Here is a 26439-nt window from a genome sequence, read left to right on the forward strand (position 1 = left end):
ATAAATAGAACAGGAAAGAATACTGTGCGGACAGTATTATAAACTAGAAAAATCCACCACAGAGTTTACAAAAATCTCCACACCTGACTAAAGGTGTGGAAGGTAAATCTGCTTCCCAGAGCTTCCAGCTTAACTGAATAAATCCATACTGACAAGCTGGACTAGAAAAAACATAGAAAGTGCAGAAAGATTAAGTCCACAACAAGTGGACTGCAAAAGAACAAAGCAAGGACTTATCTTTGCTGAACTGGTCAGAATATCAGGGAAATCCAAGCAGAGATGTGAATCCAACCAGGAACCATTGACAACTGGCACAGGCTGAAGGATAGAACCAGGCTAAATAGTCGAGCCAGAAAGATAATCATTGGAAGCAGCTGCTAACTACTAAATCCAAGGAGCAGCAATACCACTTAAAACCACCGGAGGGAGCCCAAGAGCAGAACTCGCAAAAATGCCACTTACAACCACCGGAGGGAGCCCAAGAGCGGAATTCACAACACATCAGTTTCCAGTAATCCTCCTTCATCTGCTGCTCATGTTTACTTCCATCTGCATTTGCTGGACATGTAAGCGTTTGCTGCTCTGCAAAAACCTGAGACTATTAACCAGGCCTCCCTGGTTGAGCTAAGATATTATTTGAACTGCCTTATAAGCTTATCTATCTGTGTTTGGACTAAGACAAGGATTTATTCGTGTCAAGTATCCTCAAGAATAACTGTGCTTCATAGACTTTCTGCTTGATTGCATTTTCCTCTGAAGTTTCCTATAGACTGCTAAGCTGCGTTTAATATTTACACCAAGTGTTGTGGACTTGAGTTTCTCTCTGCACCTGTTTGAATCACCGTGTGATAATATAGACTTTACCACTTATAAAACTGTGTCCTGTAGTTGTCTTGTTTCACGCAAAGAGTCTCCTGAGTTATCCCCTATAATTATTACACCTTTATTTAGGCAAAAATATGAAAGGTCCATATACGATCCACCACACAAAGGATATAATTGTCCAGAACACGAATGCAGTTCAGTATCAGGATAAAAGTCCAACAATCCAGCAGACAGAGGATAGCATAGTCCATATGCTCTTCTTTCTCTCTGAGATGCTGTGAACACATCATCATTCCACAGTTGACTGATCTGTGTCTCACCTCCCTGATATTTTAAGTCTCCCTCCTCATTCACAGGTCAGGAGGGGAAGGTCTCAGGGGCTCATTGTTTCAACAAGCTAGGTCAACATGTCATTAGCATATTAGTAAACAATACAGTGCTGTGGGGGCTGATATCAGATGGCAGCAACAGCCATTCATCCATTAGCAAATAACTTCTTCTACAAGAGAACACCATAAAAATAAGTAAAATAGAAATATACACAAAAATGATACCCACATAGCATATCACACCATCACAACCTATCTCCCTCATATAAGTGAGCATGCTATGAGGTCTACACAGACCTCTGGCCTTCTCACTTTAGTCCACATTGCTCAATAGTTTAGTTTCTTGTACAGTGGCAGGGGTTGCAATAATCATGAGCACTTGTCCATAAATTCCCGGGTCCTGGCTTTATGGTCATACCAAGATTTTTGACTGGACTGGGCCGTTCGCTGATGATCATTAGCCAAGGTAGCTAGCTGGGTGAGACTGTCTCTGAACTCTAGAACGTAGGGAATAATGGGTGTTCTGGTATCTGCAATATCTCCCTCCAATTGTTCTTTCAGAAGAGTGAGAGGCCCACGGACCTTCTGCTCCCACAAAATGACTTTGTAACTCCTCAATGTAATTTCCAAGGAGGATATCTGCAGAAAGTCCTCCCATAACTTCAATCCAACACAGTTTTTCTCCAAAACCATAATCCAAACGTACCAAAGCTCGCTGTATATGTTTGCGGACACCCCCCACCAGGACAATGGAAAATCCCGGACCCTGGTGAATTACCTCAGGTCGAACCACACGGGGGTCAGCGATAGTCAGTAGTGTTGAGCGATACCGTCCTATACTTGAAAGTATCGGTATCGGAAAGTATCGGCCGATACCGGCAAAGTATCGGATCTAATCCGATACCGATACCCGATACCAATACAAGTCAATGGGACTCAAGTATCGGACGGTATCCCTGATGGTTCCCAGGGTCTGAAGGAGAGGAAACTCTCCTTCAGGCCCTGGGATCCATATTACTGTGTAAAATAAAGAATTAAAATAAAAAATATTGCTATACTCACCTCTCCGACGCAGCCTGCACCTTACCGAGGGAACCGACAGCCTTCTTTGCTTAAAATGCGCGCGTTTACTTCCTTCCGTGACATCACGGCTTCTGAATGGTCGCGTGCCGCCCATGTGACGGCGACGCGACCAATCACAACAAGCCGTGACGTAATTTTCAAATCCTGAATGCCTAGAATTATTCATTCAGGACCTGAAATTACGTCACGGCTTGTTGTGATTGGTCGCGTCGCCGTCACATGGGCGGCACGCGACCAATCAGAAGCCGTAAACGCGCGCATTTTAAGCAAAGAAGGCTGCCGCTTCCCTCGGTGAGGTGCAGGCTGCGTCGGAGAGGTGAGTATAGCAATATTTTTTATTTTAATTCTTTATTTTACACATTGCTATTAATCCCGATACCGATTCCCGATATCACAAAAGTATCGGATCTCGGTATCGGAATTCCGATACCCGCAAGTATCGGCCGATACCCGATACTTGCGGTATCGGAATGCTCAACACTAATAGTCAGGAATGCCCCCGTGTCTCTTAATCCCGACACTTTGTATCCATCAAGCAAAACATCCTGTAGGTGGCTTTGCCATTGCTCTGTATTTCTAAGGGACAAAAGCCGGAGTCTGTACACTCCAGGAGAGGTAACTCTTCCTCAGGTGGGATGGAGTGCACAAAATGCACTGGACGAGTTGGGGATGCGTGGGGCTCCCTCCGAATCCTTGAGGGACAGCTGGATTGCAAATGCCCAGGTTGACTGCACCCATAATATCTCCTCTTGGTGATACCCCCAGGTCGTGGACGGAACTGTTGGGGCCCAGGATTGTGAGGCGTGATTGTCATCTGCCTGTGGCTGGGTGGAAGGGCAGATATAATCTGAGGGGGACAGGCCACGGGAGCAGGCCGTGGTTCCTTGTCCAGAAGCCTTCTCCATTGCGGTCGGATAGTAAGGGCTTCATTGGCCAGGGCTGCAGCTCTATCCATGGTACACGACATGCGCTCCCAGACCCATTCCCGTACCTCTGCGGGGCACTTGGCAAGAAATTTTTCTATAAAGAACGCCTGTATAACATCTTCCACAGTAAAGGCGATTTCTGCTTCCAGCCATTTCCGACATGCCTGGGACATCTTATGTGCATACATCCTAAACAATCCCCCCGTGGTGCACGGGAGGTCTCGGAACTTGGCCCTATATGAGTTTGGGGTGATAGCATGGTAATCCAGGATAGTCCGCTTTACAGTGTTATAATCCCGATTCAGCTGTGAGTCAATGGTTTGGTAAGCCTCCGCCATGCTTCCGTTCAGGATTCCCACTAAAAAACGCATCCAGCCAGAGTGGGGCACCTCCATCACAGCACACTGCTGGTCAAAGTCCTAGAAGAACCCCTCTACATCTCCGGAAGCCTCATCAAATGGCTTAAACTCTGTCCGGGTGATCCGTACAGGCTCCCGGATCGTTCGGTTTACATTCCACATTGCGTGACTCCCTCTTTCAAGCTCCATTGCTTCTTGTCTCCGCTGTGCCCGGTGGGCAGCCTCCTCCTTATACTCCTGAAATACACCTGGACCCAGAACCGCCATCTCTTCTTTGTACCATACCACCCACTGGCTTTTTGGGGTGGGGGTCCTCATCTCCTGTGCTTGTCCTTCAGACATATGGGAGTAGGTGGTCTGGCTAGCACCCACCAGTAGATCAATTAAGGCTTCTTTAGTCAGTCCCTGGTAGTTCAGGGCCAGGTCTCTGGCTCTCTCCTGTAAACTGGATACAGTCCAATTTCTGTACTCACTGTATGTGTGGTTCTCCATTAGGTTACACTCTGTTGATCCCTCTGCTTGCCACTAATTGTCACGGGGTCCTTCTCTGGTATCACACAATCAACAGAGCAGGAGAATTGTGAGCAAGACCTTTATTTAGGCAAAAATACGAAAGGTCCATATATGATCCACCACACAAAGGATAAAATAGTCCAGAACACAAATGCAGTTCAGTAACAGTATAAAAGTCCAACAACCCAGCAGACAGAAGATAGCATAGTCCATATACTCTTCTTTCTCTCTGAGATGCTGTGAACACATCATCATTCCACACAGGGCTTATCTGTGTCTCACCTCCCTGAAATTTTAAGCCTCCCTCCTCATTCACAGGTCAGGAGGGGAAGGTCTCAGGGGCTCATTGTTTCAACAAGCTAGGTCAATATGTCATTAGCATATTATCAAACAATACAGAGCTGTGGGGGCTGATATCAGATGGCAGCAACAGCCATTCATCAATTAGCAAATAACTCCTACAAGAGAACACCATGAAAATAAGTAAAATAGAAATATACACAAAAATGATACCCACATAGCATATCACGCCATCACAGCGGTAATTAAAAATTCCTTTTGTTGGTGTCACTCCACTACTTGAGTAAGGCTTAAGCAGGTGTTCCGAGAGTTGGAACGCTTCATCTCCAACACATACAGCGGTCTTGGTGGTGGAAATTGGAAGGTGTTTCCATAGAGCTGACGCACCATTACAGACACTTTAAAAACTTGGGAATCATTGGAGCGGCCATAGGCCCCAATATCGACAGCTATAAATTTTTATTCTTCGTCTGCGATGGCCATGACCACAATGGAGAAATATTTTTTGTAGTTAAAATATTCAGATCCAGATGCAGCAGGTTTGACAATGTGGATATGTTTCCTGTCCACTGCACTCAAGCAATTGGGAAACTGACAAATTTGTTGAAATTTTTCTGCTATTTCCAGCCAACTCTCCATTGTGGGATGTGGTATAAATTTGTCATGTAAAGAGTCCCACAATGCACGGCATGTGTGCTTCACAATTCCCGATATCGTAGAAATCCCAAGTCTGAACTGAAAATCTAGTGACAAATGGGATTCTCCAGTTGCAAGGAATCTGAGAAAAAAAGCAAAGCAAAAATTAGTACAAAATACCAGCTATAACATTACAGTTATAAGTAGTGTTGAGCGATACTGTCCGATACTTGAAAGTATCGGTATCGGAAAGTATCGGCCGATACCGGCAAAGTATCGGATCTAATCCGATACCGATACCCGATACCAATACAAGTCAATGGGACTCAAGTATCGGACGGTATCCCTGATGGTTCCCAGGGTCTGAAGGAGAGGAAACTCTCCTTCAGGCCCTGGGATCCATATTACTGTGTAAAATAAAGAATTAAAATAAAAAATATTGCTATACTCACCTCTCCGACGCAGCCTGCACCTTACCGAGGGAACCGGCAGCCTTCTTTGCTTAAAATGCACGCGTTTACTTCCTTCCGTGACGTCACGGCTTCTGATTGGTCGCGTGCCACCCATGTGACGGCGACGCGACCAATCACAACAAGCCGTGACGTAATTTCAGGTCCTGAATGCCTAATTCTAGGCATTCAGGATTTGAAAATTATGTCACAGCTTGTGATTGGTCGCGTGCCGCCCATGTGACCGCGACGCGACCAATCACAACAAGCCGTGACGTAATTTCAGGTCCTGAATGCCTAATTCTAGGCATTCAGGATTTGAAAATTACGTCACGGCTTGTGATTGGTCGCGTCGCGGTCACATGGGCGGCACGCGACCAATCACAAGCCGTGACGTAATTTTCAAATCCTGAATGCCTAGAATTAGGCATTCAGGACCTGAAATTACGTCACGGCTTGTTGTGATTGGTCGCGTCGCGGTCACATGGGCGGCACGCGACCAATCAGAAGCCGTGACGTAATTTTCAAATCCTGAATGCCTAGAATTAGGCATTCAGGACCTGAAATTACGTCACGGCTTGTTGTGATTGGTCGCGTCGCTGTCACATGGGCGGCACGCGACCAATCAGAAGCCGTGACGTCACGGAAGGCAGTAAACGCGCGCATTTTAAGCAAAGAAGGCTGCCGGTTCCCTCGGTAAGGTGCAGGCTGCGTCGGAGAGGTGAGTATAGCAATATTTTTTATTTGAATTCTTTATTTTACACATTGATATTAATCCCGATACCGATTCCCGATATCACAAAAGTATCGGATCTCGGTATCGGAATTCCGATACCCGCAAGTATCGGCCGATACCCGATACTTGCTGTATCGGAATGCTCAACACTAGTTATAAGTCAGCTTTAACAGTAGGAGATACAATAAAAATAATTATTAAAAAATACCAGCAACAACAATACAGTTATAAGTGTGCTTTAACAGTAGGAGATACAATAAAAATGGCTTACCTAAGAGTCACCATCAGACGTTCCACCGGTGAAACTGAGAAGCGACAATATGTATCACTTCTTGCGATGAGGTGTCCACCAACAAGTCGAAGTTCTCTGCTTTCATCCGCACGTAGCTGAAAAGCATCTCAGGGTTTCCTCGTAACTCCATGTATAAAGTAGAATAAACCCCACACGTCATTCTCTGTGCTGTGATTGGGTGGATCCAAAACCGCCATCGACACAGACGCATGATGCACTGTCTCTCTCGCTCCTTCTCCAGAACAATCCCTTTCAAACGATTTGCCTCAAAAGTAAAATCCACAGAAATCTTCAGAATGTTTGCTATCATGCCTTCCATCTTTGCCACTTGCTCCTCTACAACCTGTCAAAGTTGGGCTGTAGCAACACTATATATAGGTTTTCAGTAGCGAATCACATTTGGGAGCCTCCCATGGGCGTTTTTTAAGACCGGATCCATCATAAAACGGATGAAAAAATGGACGAAACGGATGAAAAACTGATGCAACGGATCAGTTTTTTTGCCGGATCTGTCACATCAGTTTTTCACAATTTATGCCGGATCCGTCACTCCAGCACGCGGCAGGATTTAGCCTGATGGCAAAAAACTGATGTGTGAAAGCAGCCTTACTTGTAACCAGAATACCCAAGTCCCTCTCCTATTCTGTAGTCCTGAGTAGATACCCATTTAATGTATATGTAGCAAAATGATTATTCTGTCCTGAGTGCATTGCTCTACATTCATCAACCTTAAAGGGAACTTGTCAGCAGGATTGTGCTGAGTAACCTACAGACAGACAGTGTCAGGTTGGTGCCATTATACTGATTAAAATGAAACCTGGGTTGATGAAATCTCTCTTGCGGTTATTGTTTAATCTTAATCAGTTTTCAGTTAATGAAATGCTTGTGCTCCGAGGCGGCCTGTGGGGAGTCTTCATGTGGTACTCTGCTTAGCTATTCATATTGATGGCTTCTGACAGGTCTCTGATCCCTCAGTGACATGCCCCCTATTTTACATACTGAATATTATATATATTGAAAAAAAAAATCACCTTCAGCAGGCAGGCGCCGGCACCTGCGCTGCAGCATGATCACATGTATATTGTGCATTTTATCATTTAATATGTTTGTTATTTTTAAATAAAAAAGTAAAAGTGTGTTTTGTTTTGTTTGAAATAAAAAACACTATTCTGGCTGTGTCTTATAGATGCCTCTCCATTACCAAGCTGTGGGCTTGAAGACAATACAAAGGTGACACCAACCCAACAAATATGAACCCCACTTGCCACCGCTACATGGCCAGTGGTAAGAGCCGGGCAAAGTACCAGAACTCGTGCATCTAATAGATGTGCCTTTTCTGGGCAGTTGCGGGCTGCTATTTTTAGGCTAGGGGGGCTAATATCCATGGCCCGTTACCAGCCTGATAATACCAGCCCCCAGCTGTCTGCTTTAGCTTGGCTGGTTGTCAAAACTCCAGTTAGCAGCTTTCAATTATTGCCATCCCCATGTACATTTACCCATGCTGACTCTACATTGTCACAGCTTCGCCAATGTCATCATTGAACTCAAGTCTTAAGTTGGATTTAACTAAAATATACACCTGTCCACCTTTTATGTATGTCCTGTCAATTCTGAATGTAATGTAACCTTCCACTTTTGTGACCCAGTCATGGCTTTTTCCCAGCAAGGTTTCTATAATGCCCATGTGAGGCAGTGAGGGGAATCATATATGAGGGTCGATATATATCCCACTGGATGCAGACAGATTCCTATTAGACTGGCTGGAGTGCCTTGCATTCACAGCAGGATGCCTGTGAGTCACAAGGCAAAGTAAAAGTAAGTGTGGACCTGGTCAAGCTATTTGACCAAGGCAACGTTCAATTTATTTTTAAAGCAGACTACAGGATTGTAGTGGGGCGGTCTGCTTCCTCCGAGCCGGGTCTTACAGGTGGCCCATGGCCACAGATTCCAGTTAAAAACCCCGCAGTATAGGGTTTGGGTGTGTCAGTGTGGAGTTTTCAGCAAGAAGAGCAGTCGGCTCTGCAAAAGCTCAGCCTGTGTGAGGGAACACAGAGCCAAGCAGAGCGAACTCCTGGCACCCCACGGTGTGATACGCTGGTGCAGTCGCCCTAGGCAACCAGACGCATTTATGGACTGTCTTGTTTCCCGGCTGCGATCCAGGGGATACCGTTGTGTTTTGTTTGTAAGTTTGGACATTAAAACTATGTTTTATTTTGAACTTTCCTAGGTCACTGCCTCATCACTGCATAGCGTGGACACCGCTGCACCACATATGGTTGGAGAATGCGGGCAGTGTGAATTGAGGCATACCCCAAAGCATGCTGCATGTCAGTGATCAGGCCTGCGATGCTGCAGCCCAAGCCTGCATACAATATAGAGGAAATACTAAGACAGTTGGCGGTCTCTTAAGTGCTACAGCAGAAGTTGCAGGAGTTTTAGCAGCAGCTACAGCAGTAGCAGCAAACCAACAATTTGATCCTGCAACAGATTGCTGCTCTGCATGAGACATCCTCCCCAGAGACAATGGTCGGATCAGAGGCACGGTACAAAGTCCGGTCAGCTCTGAGGAAGATGGGTCCTGTGGACGACATGGAGGCCTTCCTTACCATCTTCTGTGTTGGGAAGAGACTTGCCCCTGTTCTGGTCTCTGTGGGAGAGCAGGGTTAACCTTCCCAGAGTAAATGTTATTCTGGGTGTGGAACCCGAAGATTCCGAATCAGGGATACCTGCCATAGGGGTCGCCAACCTACCTAGGAACAGAGTGTAACCCCGAAAGGTTTCCCCTAGAGGTTTTGTCAGGAGAGGTCAAGGAGACCCCAGTGATCCCCAAGCTGGAAGTGTCCCCTGGTAAGTTCGGGACAGCCTAGCTCCAGGATCCCACTCTGACCCAGGTACGGGAAAGAGTAATCGAGGTAAATGGGGTGGCTCAGCAACCGGATGCAGAGACGGTGTTCCCACGTATAGTTATCTACCAGGAGTTGTTGTACAGGGTTGATAAAATCCAGGATGAGGTAGTAGAACAACTGGTAGTGCCTTAATCTTACTGTCGGGCGGTGCTCTGCATGGTTCACATCCATATGCTGGGAGGGCATTTGCGAGCCAAAAAGACACAGGAGCATATACTGTGGGTTTTTTGGCCTGTGCTCTACGCTGAGGTCCAGAGGTACTGTGATATGTGTCTGGAGTGTCAACTAACCTCACTCACTGCGAACTACCGGAGTCCATTGGTGCCTCTGCCCATTATAGAGGTACCTTTTGAGCGGATTGCGATAGATCTGGTAGGGCCCATAGTAAAATCTGCCCAGGGCCACCAACATATATTAGTAGTCATAGACTAAGCCACCCGGTACCCGGAGGCCATTCCGCTTTGGCACACCTTGGCTAAACTTATCGCCTGGAAGTTGTTTGCCATGTTCTGTCACCTTGGGCTACTGAAGGAGATCCTCACTAATCAGGGGACTCCTTTCATGTGCAAGGTGACAAAGGAACTGTGCAAGCTCCTCAAGATAAAACAGTTGCGCACGTCGGTGTACCACCCTCAAACTGACGGACTAGTCGAGTGCTTCAACAAAACCCTCAAATCCATGTTGAAGAAAGTAGTCTCCAAGGATGGAAGGGATTGGGACATGTTGTTGCCTTACTTGATATTCGCCATTCGCGAGGTACCGCAGGCTTCCACGGGATTTTCACCCTTTGAGCTACTGTATGGCAGGCATCATAGGGGTCTGCTAGATGTAGCCAAAGAGAAGTGGGAGCAGGAACCTACGCCACATAAGAGTGTCTATGAGCACATGGCCAATATGCAGGACAGAATTGCAGCGGTCATGCCTATTGTAAAAGAGCATTTGGCAGATGCTCAGGCAGCGCAGGGCCGCGTATATAACAAAAAGGCTGCGGCCCGCTCCTTTAAAGAAGGAGATCGGGTGTTGGTTTTGGTGGCCACCACTGAAAGCAAGTTTATGGCCAAGTGGCAAGAGCCGTATGAAGTACAGGAAAAAGTGGAGCAAGTAAACTACAGATGTTACCAGCCCAGAAAAGGAAATTCAAAAAATTGTATCACGTTAATTTGTTGAAAGTGTGGAAGGAGTGTATGCTTATGGAAGTGACTCCTGACATGTCATCTGGGGACCCTTCGATGTTGGTCCGGACAGAGACTGAGGGAGAGCTAAAGATAGGAGACACCCTCTCGAAAAAGCAGCGACGATAAGTGCGGAAATTGGTACAGGAGAATACAGATGTATTCTCGGGATTACCCGGTTGTACCTCTGTCATCCAGCATGACATTGTCACCGAGCCTCACGTAATGGTACGAATGAAACCATACTGTGTGCCCAAAGCTATCGCCAGTGAAGTAAAGCAAATGTTCCAACTGGGAGTAATCGAGGAATCCTGGAGTGACTGTGTTAGCCCAATTGTGCTAATCCTGAAGCCGGACCGATCATTACGATTCTGTAGTGACTTCCGCAAATTATATGAGGTATTGAAGTTTGACCTGTACCCAATGCCCCTGGTGGACGAGCTTATCGAGCGACTGAGTCAGGCCCAGTACTTTACCACGCTCGATCTGACCAAGGGTTATTGGCAGGTGCCTCTTACGGATTCGACAAAGGAAAAGACCACCTTCATAACACCGGATGGTCTATACCACTATGTCGTCCTACCCTTTGGACTACATGGGGTTCCAGCCACTTCCAGAGGCTGATGGACATAGTTCTGGAACTCCATCGGAAGTATGCATCAGCGTACTTGGATGACATCATCATCTTTAGTACTGACTGGCATACCCATTTGTCCCAGGTGCAAGCAGTAGTAGATTCACTCAGAATCGCGGGCTTGATGGCGAATTCCAAGAAATGTGGGGTAGGGCTCGAGGAAGCCCGGTACTTGGGATACGTGGTAGGCCATGGGGTTATCAAACCCCAAAGGCTGGTCAGCCTTCGCGTATAACGACTGAAGAGTGAGCATGTATGTCTGACATTTGTACAGCTCACCAAGACTGAGGACTTCACAAAGATGGTGAGCAACGATGATGCCATAATCAACTCTACAATCCCACTTCTGTTGACTTAAACAGTCACTGCTGACAATTAAACATGATGCTTTGCATGCAGACTAGGTGGAGGAAGACATGAGACAGGGAGATACTACCCAGCCCTGCCTCATCTCATCTGCTCAGTGCAGATTGGGTAACAATGAGGAGGTGGAGGCTGAGGAGGAGGAGGAACAGGAGCTGACACAACCTTTGTCCCGTCTCTCCTACGTGGATGGTCTGAGGACGGGTGTAGGGACCTTGGCCCATTTGGCAGACTTTATGTATCGCTACCTTTCCTGTGACCCTCAGGTTACATTCATCTTGGCCAAATAAGAGTACTGATGTTCAACTTGCTAGACCCACTCTACAAGAAGAAACTTGCATGTCTCCTTCCTGAGGCTGAAAGGTCTACTAAAATGATGCTATCAGAGAGCACTAGCGGCAGGTGGCAAGTGTCCTTGCCCAACTAAGGAGGAGAGGTGAGGGAGCCACACACCAGGTACAGAAGAGTCAGGGGTACACTGTCAATGGCCTGGGCCAATTTCCTGACATCCTCCCAGGGTTCAGGCTCTAATGACTGGGCATTTTTGATAAGGAGGAAAAAGTTTTTAGAGATGGTCAAGCAATAACTGGCTGAGGAAACCAGTGTACTCTCTAATTCCCCTGTGACCTTCAGCTATTTGGTCTCAAATCTGGACAACTCGCCATGAGCTGTCCCTCTATGTATTGGAAGTGTTGTGTTGCTCTGCCGCTAGTGTCTTGTCTGAGTGTGTTTTTATGCTGCCAGGGGGTCAAAACACACAGTCTCTTTAGCCTGTCAACAGTTAGTGTTGACAGATTCACTGGGATAAAAATGAACAAAGCTTGGATTAGCCCCTTTTCACACTACCACATGACAGCAGCACATAAAGTGTTCTTAATCTTCAATATTTGAAAGCGGCCTGCCAAATGTTGCCATCAAGGGTCTATGGATGACTGGATGACTCCCCTTATCATTTTTTCATAGGTTTGTACTATGTGCAGAGCCTTTATGAGTGTCAAAGTACCACAACTACACTTTGTTCACAATATTTGAATTAGGTACTACAGTTGCTGCATTCAAGGGTTTATGGATGAACCGGCTTGTAATTTTTGGCAGGCTTTCCACTTGGTTCATAGCTTTTATGAGTCTAGAAGTACCACTGCATGGCAATTTGAGCAGAATGTGAATTTTTATATGAGACGGTACAGTTGGTGCCTTCGAAGGTCTATGGATGACTGTGATTGTAATCTTTGGCAGGCTTTGCACTGTCAGAAGAGCTTTTATTACTGTAGAAGTACCACAACTTCACAATATTTGAATGAGGTACTACAGATGGTGCCTTCAATTGTGTATAGATTACCCTACTTGTAATTTTTGGCAGGCTTTCCACTTGGTGCATAGCATTTATGAGTTTAGGAGTACCCCTACATGACAATTTGAACAGAATGTGTATGAAGCCCTCCTTTATATATCTAATACAGGGTATATCTGAGTTCCTCTTCTATCAAATTTTTGGCAGTTCTTGCTTCCTTCATGAATTACACTGACATTTCCAATGTTTTAATAAAAAATTCAATTTGGGTTTACTTAAAAACATTTTTAAAGCTTTTGGTGAGTTTTTAACACTGCAGAATTTTGCACCATTTCTGCACCTATTATTTAAATTAATACCTATGTGTCCCAAAAGAAAAAAGTCACCGGCGGACACTTCAAATAATATACATTTTACAATATATTTGTTGGAGTCTCTTCTGATCTAGTGGTTATACGTCACATTAGATGACCTATTATTTAAATTAGGTTACTTGCGGTTTTTCATAGCATTTTTAGTGTGTTTTTTTTACATGAATTTCTACCACATTTTTGATGCTGCGTTTTTTGTCTGCTTTTGGTGTGTCATGCTTCAGATAAAGCTCTCTTACCTCTAGCAAAACTTTAGTGATATACTTAGGTGAGGATTACATGTGTTTTAGATGTGTTTCAGCTGCGAAAACACACTAAAAATTTAAACACGTTTTTTACCTGTGGATTTTCAACATCTAATGCAAGTCTATCCATACAGAAAACTCAGCGTCACAGCAAGAGAAATTGACATAATGTGAATTTGAAACACGCACCAGAGGTAAGTTTATGCTGCGTTAAAAAGAAATACAGTGGGCAGAAGATTTCTATAAATCCCATCCACTCTGCTGGAACTGTAAGACACTGCATTTTCAACCCCTTCTCCCCAAATACTGTTTTCACCTTCCTGACCAGGCCATTTTTTACAATTCTGACCACTGTCACTTTATGAGGTAATAACTCTGGAACGCTTCAACGGATTTCACCGATTCTCAGATTATTTTCTTTTGTACTTCATGATAATGGTAAAATATCTTCAATTAAACTTGGGTTTATTTGTGAAAAACAAACGGAATTTTGGTGAAAATGTTGAAAATTTAGCATTTTTTTAAACTTTGAATTCCTATGCCCTTAAATCAGACAGTTACTGTGTCACACAAAATAGTTAATAAATAACATTTCCCACATGTCTACTTTACATCAGAACAATTTTGGAACCAAATTTTTTTTGGGTAGGAAGTTATAAGGGTTAAAATTTAACCATTATCCACGAAGTATCGTTTCTCCTTGCGGAGATTGACATGCTAAGCATGCCGAGATGAGGAGAATTAAAGCCGCATTGCTCCTCTGGGTAATGTGCTAATTATGCAAATTGTCTCTTCACATGACTTAGGATGTGACAAAGGTCGTTAAAGGCTCAACATTGACTTGTAGGATTGCTACCTTCCAATAGGTGGCACTAGAGTTCTAGCTCTCTTCCTCTCTGAAGAGACAATTTGCAAAATTTGACCACCGATTTTTCATTTTTCAAATTTACAAAATCATTTTTTTACGGACCACCTCACATTTGACGTCACTTTGAGGGGTCTATATGACAGAAAATACCAAAAAGTGACACATTCTAAAAACTGCACTCATCAAGGTGCTCAAATCCACAATCAAGAAATTTATTAACCGAAGCAACAAAAATGATTTTTAACCCTGATTTTTTTAAATTTCACAAGGACAACAGGAGAAAATGGACCACAAAAATTGTGCAATTTCTTCTGAGTACGCCGATACTCCATATTTGGGGGAAAACCACTGTTTGGGCATACGGCAGGGCACAGAAGGGAAGGAGCACCTTTTGACTTTTTGAACACAAAATTGGCAGGAATTGAGAGTGGACACCATGTCACATTTCTAGCTGTGTGGTGAGCACATTGAACCCCCAGGTGCTTCACAGAAAATTATAACGTTGAGTCGTGAAAATTAAAAAAAAAAAACATTTTTTCCTGCAAAAATTATTTTTTAGCCCTGATTTTTTTATTTATTTATTTATTTTTTTGAATGGAGACCTCGATGATCTTTTCACACGGTGCCACATGCAGCTGTACCTCTGACAGAGAGGGTCTTGAAGAGCGGAATGCTGGTGTACAAGTTATCAATGTACAGGTGATAAACCTTATCCACACTGGGTGCAGCAATTCCCACACAATTTTCCCACTCACGCCCAGGATGGGGTTGCATTCAGTTGGGTTAATCTGGGTGTCCTTACCCTCGTACTGTAGACCTTAAATCAGTGGGTGTACCCTGAGTTTGCACAATTTAATTCCGTACCTGGCCCTTTTACTGGGCAGGTATTGTCGGACTTTTAGCCTCCCTTTGAAATGAACCAGAGATTCATCTATAGCGATCTCCCTTTGGGGGTTGTACGCCTCAGCACATTTTCTGCAGAAGTGTCCAACCACTGGCCAAATTTTATATACACGATCAAAGTTTGGATCATCTTGAGGAGGACACTGCGCATTATCATTATAGAAGAGCTAATTTGGTTCGGCTCCCTCCTTATTCGGCAAGCTATAGCGCTTACAGAATAAGCTGCAGAGGGAACCCGGATACCTGAATCGCTCCTGCTGATCAGCTGTCCGGCGCCGCAGGCAGAGGGTGGATTTTTTGTGGCCACTAGATGCTACATTCATTGGTTTGAATGAGTCGGGTTTTTCTAGTTTTCTGATTTTAGATTAATTTTTTTACATATTTTCACATATTCATTTGTTTCATTATTATGTTTTGCGTTTTTATGGTTTGGGTCTCTGGTTAGAGGGCATACTAATATATTTTTTTGTGTTTTATTATTTATTTTTTTAGGGGCTAATATTCGCTATTATTATTCATTGAGGTTATATTTATTTACACATGGTTATTATACCTCTATGTGTGTGTGCAATTATGTGTGTGCATTATATGTGTGTATTGTTGTGTGTATATTATTCACGTATATATATATATATATATATATATATATATATATATATATATTGTAGCGTGGCTAAAGGTTGTATAGTCGACGGGAGGTATGTATCACAGAGAAGGCTTGTCGCTGTGATGTAACCCGGAGTGTTTTCTTTAATGCACATAAAGTAATAAGGCATTGTTTGGTATATTTGGGTCCGGGTTACGGGTAGCTATGAGAGATGGGAGGGTCTGGCTACCCATATACCTCACCCCTGGGTAAGGGGCATAACCATGCCTATCTATGTTTGTTTCAGGACCTGTGGTGATGTCAGAACCACATGTCTAATCATGTGATGGGTTCCTGGGTGTGGTTTCAGGCTACATAATGGAGGTGTGTTTGGCACATGTGGGTGAGTGTTTGGGAATCCGTCAGTGTGGACAGAGATCCCTGTGTCCATGCGGGACACTACAGACAGGAGTCTGTGTGTGTGGAGGAGAAAGCCTCCACAGTGTGTTAAGGCTCCAGGACTGAGCCTGAAGGACTGGACTCTTGTATTTTCCTTTCCTGAGCTGAAGGCCATTTGTTTTCTGTTTTGCTGTATGGTTTATGGAGCAATAAACCTTTGAACTTTTGATGGAACGTGCCTCCTGACAGTCAGCCATTGCACCTGAGCGAGTGAACCCCTACAATTGGTGTTTCGGATGCGGGCAAAGATCCGAAGAGCACATGTTGCAGCACTGGCTGGTCTGAGCCAGAAGAGTGGACGGTCTTGAAAACATTGAGTAAATACTGACCGGGGTCAGTGAGAATTGTTATTGGTGGGATACCTTCGAGGAGAAGAGGGTCCCAGGAACCTGTGCGGCAATGACGGGTAACGGTCTTGAAAACCGTGTGTAAATACTGACCGGGGTCAGTGAGAAAACTGTTGTGTCTGGGCATCTCTGAGGCTGAGGGGTGTCCAGGAACCCGTGAAGTTGCCAACGGGTGACGGTCTGAAAACCGTGTATTGTACTGACCGGGGTCAGTGAAAAACTATGTTTGGGCTGTGTGTAAAGCCGGGTGCATAACAGACCGGAGTCTGTGGTGTTCTGACCGGGGTCAGTGAGAGACTGAGTTTTTTTTTTTTTCCTGAGAGTCAGCTTGCTGTGGCTCGGTGAGGTCACGAAGTTTGCTGTGGCTCGGTGGGGTCACGAAGGTGACAAGCGGCTTGCTGTGGATCGGCGGGTCCACGAAGGTGACAAGCGGCTTGCTGTGGATCGGCGGGTCCACGAAGTCTGTGGTTGAGCTGTGCAGCGTGGTTGCAGCAAAGAGAGAAAAGAGAGAAAAAAAAAAGACATTGCTGGTTTAGTGTGCAGACTCTTAAAGGGCCAGAGTCACATTGGTGTGCTGGGCGAACTGGGGCCTGAGAGTGCTGTGGGAAGTCCACAGGGTGTACCCCAGAGTGGTGTGGTGTCCCTAAAAGGGGGTGGAATCCCCAATAAAACGGAGCAGTGCCCAAATAATTATGGTTGGCCAAAAAAGGGGCTGCGTCTCAAAAGGGGGTAGTTGCCCAAAAAGGGGTGGAGTCCCTAAAAGGGGTGGTGGCCCTAAAGGAGAAAAGGGTCCACAAGGGGGCAGTAACCCAAAAGGGGGTGGAGTCCAAAAAAGGGGCGGCGGCGAATTCGCTGATGAACTGTTGCCGGGTTCAGTGTTCGAACAGCGCTTGTTCAGAATGTTGTACTGACTTTTCATCTGGCAAGATGACACAGAGCTGTTCTGTAGAAATCAATGGAGTGTGCGTGACTGGATCTCTGGACTCAGGGAGCCTGGTGACACTGGTGAGCGCCACACTCCCTGTCTATTTGATTCCCGGAAGGAAGATGGAAGTCCACTGCGTTCATGGGGTCACTAGAGATTATCCGGTGTCCAGGGTAATCATTGAGACGCCCACTATTATTGCCAGCCATGATGTACCTGTAGTCTCAGATTTGCCATTCCCTGTTGTAATAGGCCAGGACTTTGAAAGGTTTTGGGACTTGTGGGAGGAAAGGGGAGTGTCTGATTGCTCAGAACGGAGTCGGAATGACCCTAAGGGAGCCCCACAACAACAGGCGACTGTAGTGATTCCTGTTAATGGGATGTGTAAAGAGAAAGTAGCACCACCTAATGTCAATAGTCCAGAGTTACGGGTGACTGGAAGAAAGTGTGGGTCTGACACCTGTTTAAGTGGGGACTTGCTGTTCCAGGATGACAGGGTGAGAGGGGGTGACTCCTATCCCGACTGTGACTCGAGCACAAAGGGAAAAGAGTGCAGTAAGGAGGAGCCCAGTAAAAATCGCAGATCTTCATCTCGTCGCGGGGGATGCAGAAAGGCGGGACAGGTTACACCCTCTGAGAAGAGAGATGATGAGGAAGAGACAGGGTCAGGTGCAGATCAGGTTACTGTCTTTGATAAGGAGGTCACTTTACCTCTGACAAATCCCAGCACAGAGGTAGGGCTGGAGTTAAAACAGACCTGCGGTAGTCCCATATCTGCAATGCCCGGAAAGGCTGAAGTGGCTCAGTATGAAGGCTCCAGAGTACCTGATGTTGAAGAGGTGGAGAACTCTGAAGTTACCAAGAGCCCAGGAGAGACCATAGAGGTGGATGCAGAAACAGGCGAAACTCTGAAGAGGCAGAGTGTGGGTGGGCAAGAGACCCTCGCTGAAAGTTTAATTAAAGAACTGGTGGTGCGACATGTGCTAGCCAAAAGAGAGCAGGACCATGAGATAGAGCTGCTTAAAGAGACAGTCGAGCAAGAAAGGGTCCTGAGACTGGCGATTGAGCACAGAGTGGATGAGCTGGAGAAGGAAGTCTCTGAGCTCAGAGGTCACCTATCAGCGTGTCAAACCGTGAATAGGGCCATATTGAAAGATGTGGGCGTGCTCAGAATGGCTCAAGAAAAGCATAAGCAGAAGCTTCTCCAGAGAGAGGAGGAACATTGCTGCCGGGCAGAGGAGTTGCCAATCCCCATCTTGGCGAAGGCTAAAGCAGAAGACAAGACTGAGGAAGAGTTTGTGCTAAAAGCGGAACAAGACAGTCACCCGGTCGTGACAGACGTCTTGGTGGAAAGGTCAAAGGCAAAAAGAGAGCCATCTGTCTATGAAGAGAGTGAGACCCCGCTCTTCAAGACCATGATTGATGTACCCGAAGAGGTGCAAGAAGCCTGTACCGGTGAAGGTGTGCATGAGGCCTTCAGAAAAGCAGTGGAAGCATGTAGTGTGCACTGGGCACCAGAGACTAAACAGTTGGTGATACTGTCGACTATGGAAGTCACAGTGAAGCGGGTGGCTATCCTGAGGGATATGCACCTACACTGCCTCCGTACAAAACAGAGGATCATTTTGAAGAATGATGAAGCCGTTCGACGTTTGGAGCGTGAAAGGAAAGCTCTTAGTCGGCTGGGCTTAGTGGAAGACACAGTCCAAGTACCCAAAGTTCTGGTGGCGAAAGTCATTGGGAAACTTGGGAGAGTGATGCAGGAGATGGTGGATAAATCTGGTCTGAAGAGACTGAGGATACCGGCTGATGAAGAGGTCCAGGCCATGGGTGAAGATGGGATGGTTCCGTTCCTGGTTGTCGGATCCAGAGAGAGTCTTAGGAATATCCGCAAGCTCCTGGAATATCGCATGGCATACCTAAGGGAGGTAGAACAGCTGAGACTTGAGAGACTGCAGGTTAATAAACAGCTGCCAGAGAGGCGAAGAGGTGCTCTAAAGCCTGGAAGTCCTCAAGCTGAAGTTAACAGAGGATATAGACGTAAAGAGAAGAGCTGCTCTCCAATAGGCAAGACAATAGGAGAGATCAACGACTGAGAGAGAACCGAAGGTGGTCAGATGGAAGAGCTAGAAATAGTGACTCCTCAGTTAGCTCAGAGCTCAGTGACTTAAGCGGGAGATCCTGTAGCGGATGAGATGACAAGGGGTCATCGCTATCAATGGATGTGACGGAAAGGGATGACGAATACCGACGAAAGGGTTCAATAACAGGCCCTGACTTAGACAGACAGTTTGACTGTCAGGGACGACTGAGAGGGGTCTCTAATCGGTTTAGGATAAGTGCCAAGCCCCATGGCTTTAGGCAGAGGGGGGAGGTATGTAGCGTGGCTAAAGGTTGTATAGTCGACAGGAGGTATGTATCACAGAGAAGGCTTGTCGCTGTGATGTAACCCGGAGTGTTTTCTTTAATGCACATAAAGTAATAAGGCATTGTTTGGTATATTTGGGTCCGGGTTACGGGTAGCTATGAGACATGGGAGGGTCTGGCTACCCATATACCTCACCCCTGGGTAAGGGGCATAACCATGCCTATCTATGTTTGTTTCAGGACCTGTGGTGATGTCAGAACCACATGTCTAATCATGTGATGGTTCCTGGGTGTGGTTTCAGGCTACGTAATGGAGGTGTGTTTGGCACTTGTGGGTGAGTGTTTGGGAATCCGTCAGTGTGGACAGAGATCCCTGTGTCCAGGCGGGACACTACAGACAGGAGTCTGTGTGTGTGGAGGAGAAAGCCTCCACAGTGTTAAGTGTCATGGTTCCCAATGGCAGGGGAATGTCAGGACACATAAATAACGGACGAGCTCTTGGGTGATGGAATCTCGAGCTGACCGTGAGCTAAACCTACCACACAACTAATAGTGGCCGGGGGGCGTGCCTAAGTTTTATCCCTAGACGTCTCTCGCCAGCCGGAGGACTAACTAACCCTAGTAGAGGAAAAAACAGACCTGGCTTACCTCTAGGGAAATTCCCCAGAAAAGGAGACAGAAGCCCCCCACATATATTGACGGTGAGTTCAGAGGAAAAGACATACGCAGTATGAAGGTAGGTTCAGCAAAGTGAGGTCCGCTTACTAGATAGTAGAAAGATACAAAAGGGAACTGCACGGTCAGCTGAAAACCCTTTTAAAATACCATCCTGAAATTACTTTAAGACTCATGTGTCAACTCATGACACCGGAGTGGTAATTTCAGCCCACAAGAGCTTCCAGCTACAGAGAATGATATAACTGTAAACTGGAACAAAAAATGCAAACAAACTTAGGACTAAGAGTCCAACTTAGCTGATCAGTAGTCTAGGAGCAGGAACATGCAACAGAAAGGCTCTAGTTACATTGATGGCCGGCAAGGCAATGACTGAAGAGCAGGAATAAATAGGAACTCCCCACTACTGATGAAAACAGGTGAACTGAGAAAGAAAACACACCCGAGACACCAGTACCACTAGCCACCACCAGAAGGAGCCCAAAAGCAGATTCACAACAGTACCCCCCCCTCAAGGAGGGGGCACCGAACCCTCACAAGAACCACCAGGGCGATCCGGATGAGCCCTATGAAAGGCACGAACCAAATCAGAGGCGTGAACATCAGAAGCAGTTACCCAAGAATTATCTTCTTGACCATAACCCTTCCACTTAACCAGATATTGTAGTCTCCGTCTGGAAATACGGGAGTCCAAAATTTTCTCCACAACATACTCCAATTCACCCTCAACCAGCACAGGAGCAGGAGGCTCGGTAGAAGGAACAACCGGCACCTCACACCTCCGCAACAACGACCGATGGAAGACATTATGGATAGCGAAAGATGCCGGAAGGTCTAAACGAAAGGATACAGGGTTAAGAATCTCCAAAATCCTATAAGGACCGATGAACCGAGGCTTAAACTTAGGAGAAGAAACCCTCATAGGGACAAAACGGGAAGACAACCACACCAAGTCCCCAACACGAAGACGAGGCCCAACACGACGACGGCGGTTGGCAAAATGCTGAGTCTTCTCCTGGGACAACTTCAAATTGTCCACCACCTGTCCCCAAATCCGATGCAACCTATCCACCATAGTATCCACTCCAGGACAATCCGAAGACTCCACCTGACCGGAAGAAAAACGAGGGTGAAACCCCGAATTGCAAAAGAAAGGAGAAACCAAAGTGGCAGAACTAGCCCGATTATTGAGGGCAAACTCTGCCAACGGCAAAAAGGCAACCCAGTCATCCTGATCCGCAGACACAAAACACCTCAAATAAGTCTCCAAGGTCTGATTAGTTCGCTCCGTCTGGCCATTAGTCTGAGGATGGAACGCAGACGAAAAAGACAAATCAATGCCCATCCTAGCACAGAATGCCCGCCAAAATCTAGACACGAACTGGGTCCCCCTGTCAGAAACGATATTTTCCGGAATACCATGCAAGTGAACCACATTTTGAAAAAACAGAGGAACCAATTCGGATGAGGAAGGCAACTTAGGCAAAGGTACCAAATGAACCATCTTTGAAAAACGGTCACACACCACCCAGATGACAGACATTTTCTGAGAAGCAGGGAGATCAGAAATAAAATCCATAGAGATGTGAGTCCAAGGCCTCTTCGGAATAGGCAAAGATAACAACAATCCACTAGCCCGAGAACAACAAGGCTTGGCCCGAGCACAAACATCACAAGACTGCACAAAAACTCGTACGTCTCGAGACAGGGAAGGCCACCAGAAGGACCTAGCCACCAAATCCCTAGTACCAAAGATTCCAGGATGACCTGCCAACGCAGAAGAATGAACCTCCGAGATGACTCTACTGGTCCAATCATCAGGAACATACAGTCTACCAGGCGGGCAACGATCAGGTCTATCCGCCTGAAACTCCTGCAAAGCCCGTCGCAGGTCTGGGGAAACAGCAGATAATATCACCCCATCCTTAAGGATACCTGTAGGTTCAGAATCACCAGGGGAATCAGGCTCAAAACTCCTAGAAAGGGCATCTGCCTTCACATTTTTAGAACCTGGTAGGTATGAGACCACAAAATTAAACCGAGAGAAAAACAACGACCAGCGCGCCTGTCTAGGATTCAGGCGCTTGGCAGACTCAAGATAAATCAGATTCTTGTGATCGGTCAATACCACCACCTGATGTCTAGCCCCCTCAAGCCAATGACGCCACTCCTCAAAAGCCCACTTCATAGCCAAAAGCTCCCGATTACCAATATCATAGTTTCGCTCGGCGGGCGAAAATTTTTGAGAAAAGAACGCACAAGGTCTCATCACGGAGCAGTCGGAACTTTTCTGCGACAAAACCGCCCCAGCTCCGATCTCGGAAGCGTCGACCTCAACCTGAAAAGGAAGAGCAACATCAGGCTGACGCAACACAGGGGCAGAAGAAAAGCGGCGCTTAAGCTCCCGAAAGGCCTCCACAGCAGCAGGGGACCAATCAGCAACATCAGCACCCTTTTTAGTCAAATCAGTCAAAGGTTTAGCAACATCCGAAAAACCAGTTATAAATCGACGATAAAAATTAGCAAAGCCCAAGAATTTCTGAAGGCTCTTAAGAGAAGTAGGTTGCGTCCAATCACAAATAGCCCGAACCTTGACAGGATCCATCTCAATGGAAGAAGGGGAAAAAATGTACCCCAAAAAAGAAATCTTTTGAACCCCAAAAATACATTTAGAACCCTTCACACACAAGGAATTAGCCCGCAAAACCTGAAAAACCCTCCTGACTTGTTGGACATGAGAGTTCCAGTCATCCGAAAAAATCAAAATATCATCCAGATACACAATCATAAATTTATCCAAATATTCACGGAAAATGTTATGCATAAAGGACTGAAAGACTGAAGGGGCATTTGAAAGACCAAAAGGCATTACTAAATACTCAAAATGGCCCTCGGGCGTATTAAATGCGGTTTTCCACTCATCCCCCTGCTTAATTCGCACCAAATTATACGCCCCACAAAGATCAATCTTAGAGAACCACTTAGCCCCCTCTATTCGAGCAAACAAATCAGTCAGCAGTGGCAAAGGATACTGATATTTGACTGTAATTTTATTCAAGAGTCGATAATCAATACACGGCCTCAAAGAGCCATCGTTTTTAGACACAAAGAAAAAACCGTCTCCTAAGGGAGATGAAGAAGGACGAATATGTCCCTTTTCCAGGGACTCCTTAATATACTCTCGCATAGCAACATGTTCAGGTACGGATAAATTAAACAAACGACCCTTTGGAAATTTACTGCCTGGAATCAGATCTATGGTACAATCGCAATCTCTGTGAGGAGGGAGTGAACCAAGCTTAGGCTCCTCAAAAACATCACGATAATCAGACAAAAATGCCGGAATCTCAGAGGGAATAGATGATGAAATGGAAACCAAAGGTACGTCCCCATGAGCCCCCTGACATCCCCAGCTTAACACAGACATTGCTTTCCAGTCAAGGACTGGATTATGAGATTGTAACCATGGCAATCCGAGCACCAAAACATCATGTAGATTGTACAACACAAGGAAGCGAATCACCTCCTGATGGTCTGGAGTCATACGCATAGTCACTTGTGTCCAGTATTGTGGTTTATTACTAGCCAATGGCGTAGAATCAATACCCTTCAGAGGTATAGGGACTTCCAGAGGCTCTAGATTAAACCCACAGCGCCTGGCAAAGGACCAATCCATAAGACTCAAAGCGGCGCTAGAGTCGACATAGGCGTCCGCGGTAATTGACGATAATGAACAAATCAAGGTCACAGATAGAATAAACTTAGACTGTAAAGTGCCAATTGAAACAGACTTATCAACCTTCTTTGTGCGTCTAGAGCATGCTGATATAACATGAGTTGAATCACCACAATAGAAGCACAACCCATTTTTTCGCCTAAAATTCTGCCGTTCGCTTCTGGACAGAATTCTATCACATTGCATATTCTCTGGCGCCTTCTCAGAAGACACCGCCAAATGGTGCACAGGTTTACGCTCCCGCAAACGCCGATCAATCTGAATAGCCATTGTCATGGACTCATTCAGACCTGTAGGCGCAGGGAACCCCACCATAACATCCTTAATGGCATCAGAGAGACCCTCTCTGAAATTCGCCGCCAAAGCGCACTCATTCCACTGAGTAAGCACAGACCATTTACGAAATTTTTGGCAGTATATTTCAGCTTCCTCTTGCCCTTGAGACAGGGCCATCAAGGCTTTTTCAGCCTGAATCTCTAAATTAGGTTCCTCATAAAGCAACCCCAAAGCCAGAAAAAACGCATCCACATTGAGCAACGCAGGATCCCCTGGTGCCAATGCAAATGCCCAATCTTGAGGGTCACCTCGCAGCAAGGAAATTACAATCTTAACCTGCTGTGCGGGATCTCCAGCGGAGCGAGGTCTCAGAGAAAGAAATAATTTACAATTATATTTGAAATTCAAAAAACGAGATCTATCTCCGGAGAAAAATTCTGGTATAGGAATTCTAGGTTCAGATATAGGAGCATGTATAACAAAATCCTGTAAATTTTGAACTTTAGTGGCAAGATTATTCAAACCTGTAGCCAAACTCTGAGGATCCATTTTAAGCAGGTGAGATCAGAGCCATTCAAGGGTTAGAAGGAGAGGGAGACAAAGACTGCAATTAGAGCTGAAATGCAACTGATTCAATTATAGAGCAAGCACCAAGGGAAAAAAAAAAAAAAACTTTGCAGACTTCTTTTTCTCTCCTTTCTTCTGCCAACAGTTTTAACACTTGGCCGGCCATACTGTCATGGTTCCCAATGGCAGGGGAACGTCAGGACACATAAATAACGGACGAGCTCTTGGGTGATGGAATCTCGAGCTGACCGTGAGCTAAACCTACCACACAACTAATAGTGGCCGGGGGGCGTGCCTAAGTTTTATCCCTAGACGTCTCTCGCCAGCCGGAGGACTAACTAACCCTAGTAGAGGAAAAAACAGACCTGGCTTACCTCTAGGGAAATTCCCCCGAAAAGGAGACAGAAGCCCCCCACATATATTGACGGTGAGTTCAGAGGAAAAGACATACGCAGTATGAAGGTAGGTTCAGCAAAGTGAGGTCCGCTTACTAGATAGTAGAAAGATACAAAAGGGAACTGCACGGTCAGCTGAAAACCCTTTTAAAATACCATCCTGAAATTACTTTAAGACTCATGTGTCAACTCATGACACCGGAGTGGTAATTTCAGCCCACAAGAGCTTCCAGCTACAGAGAATGATATAACTGTAAACTGGAACAAAAAATGCAAACAAACTTAGGACTAAGAGTCCAACTTAGCTGATCAGTAGTCTAGGAGCAGGAACATGCAACAGAAAGGCTCTAGTTACATTGATGGCCGGCAAGGCAATGACTGAAGAGCAGGAATAAATAGGAACTCCCCACTACTGATGAAAACAGGTAAACTGAGAAAGAAAACACACCCGAGACACCAGTACCACTAGCCACCACCAGAAGGAGCCCAAAAGCAGATTCACAACAGTTAAGGCTCCAGGACTGAGCCTGAAGGACTGGACTCTTGTATTTTCCTTTCCTGAGCTGAAGGCCATTTGTTTTCTGTTTTGCTGTATGGTTTATGGAGCAATAAACCTTTGAACTTTTGATGGAACGTGCCTCCTGACTGTCAGCCATCGCACCTGAGCGCGTGAACCCCTACAATATATATACACACACTGCTCAAAAAAATAAAGGGAACACTTAAACAACAGAATATAACTCCAAGTAAATCAAAGTTTTGTGAAATCTAAGGGTATGTTTCCACGTTCAGGAAACGCTGTGTGTTTGACGCAGCATAGAGCTGCAGCGTCAAACACACAGCATTCATATGTTACAGCATAGTGGAGGGGATTTCATGAAATCCGGTCTCCACTATGCATTAAA

The sequence above is a fragment of the Ranitomeya variabilis genome, chromosome 4 (assembly GCF_051348905.1).
Source record: "Ranitomeya variabilis isolate aRanVar5 chromosome 4, aRanVar5.hap1, whole genome shotgun sequence".
NCBI classification, from domain to species: domain Eukaryota; kingdom Metazoa; phylum Chordata; class Amphibia; order Anura; family Dendrobatidae; genus Ranitomeya; species Ranitomeya variabilis.